The sequence below is a fragment of the Sinocyclocheilus rhinocerous genome, unplaced genomic scaffold, assembly GCF_001515625.1.
Source record: "Sinocyclocheilus rhinocerous isolate Xijiao unplaced genomic scaffold, SAMN03320098_v1.1 scaffold418, whole genome shotgun sequence".
In the NCBI taxonomy this organism is placed as follows: domain Eukaryota; kingdom Metazoa; phylum Chordata; class Actinopteri; order Cypriniformes; family Cyprinidae; genus Sinocyclocheilus; species Sinocyclocheilus rhinocerous.
This window is the reverse complement of record NW_015651146.1, coordinates 812,599-813,481: the sequence shown is the minus strand read 5'-3', so window position 1 is coordinate 813,481 and position 883 is coordinate 812,599. Positions and strand designations below refer to the sequence as shown.

The following is an 883-nucleotide window of genomic DNA, read 5'->3' as shown; positions in this document are numbered from 1 at the left end:
TTGATGTATTCGGCCAATCACAACGCACTGGATAGCTGGCCAATCAGCGAACTCCTCGCTTTTCAGAACGATGAGCTTTCTAAAAATCGGCGCGTTTCAGAAAGGCGGGGCATAGAGGAGAAACAATAATGTACAGTATGTGGAAAATAATGTGTTTTTTGAACCTTAAACCGCATAAACACATTTCATTACTCCAAATACACAAAATAATGTTCTTTTTAGCAGCATCATATGACCCTTTAATGTATTAAAATATTTGAAAATAAAAAAATAAAATATATATTTTATAATAAAAATATTTCACAATATTACTGTTCTTACTGTATATTTGATCAAATAAATGCAGACTTGTTGAGCATAAAAGACTTTTAAAAATCGTGCCCCAAATTTTTGAACAGCAGTGTAAGTTCCTGGAAAATGTGGAAATATTAATGTTTTTCAAAACTGTGATTTTGAGGCCTGGAAAAACATTAGAAATTAATACAATCTGAAAGCACTGTTATTTTGTAGAAATAATTTTGTAGAATCTAACACTGTAGATTTTTTTCTAGCTATGCTCAGTTCTTAAAGGGGTCATATGATGCGATTTCAATTTGTCCTTTCTCTTTGGAGTGTTACAAGCTCTTGGTGCATAAAGAAGATCTGTAAAGTTGCAAAGACTAAAGTCTCAAATCCAAAGAGATATTCTTTATAAAAGTTAAGAGTTAACCACGCCTACCTAAAACGGCTCGTTCTAACACGCCCCCAACATGTCTACGTCACGATGTGGGAAGATGTGCATAACGCCGCCCAAATGTTCACACAAAGAAAGAAGGCGTAACTTTTATTCTAGCTGTAGTATTGTTGCCGCCGCCGCCATGTCGTAAAGACGCTGTGTGATTCG

At 35.1% G+C, this 883-nt stretch overlaps 1 protein-coding gene across 3 annotated transcripts in view; it reads left to right on the top strand.

Annotated features, from left to right (window-relative positions):
- The window catches only part of LOC107712705 (solute carrier family 35 member C2-like), a 9,736-nt gene that overhangs the window by 6,125 nt on the left and 2,728 nt on the right, over positions 1-883 (top strand). The gene's annotated exons all lie outside the window — the stretch shown is intronic.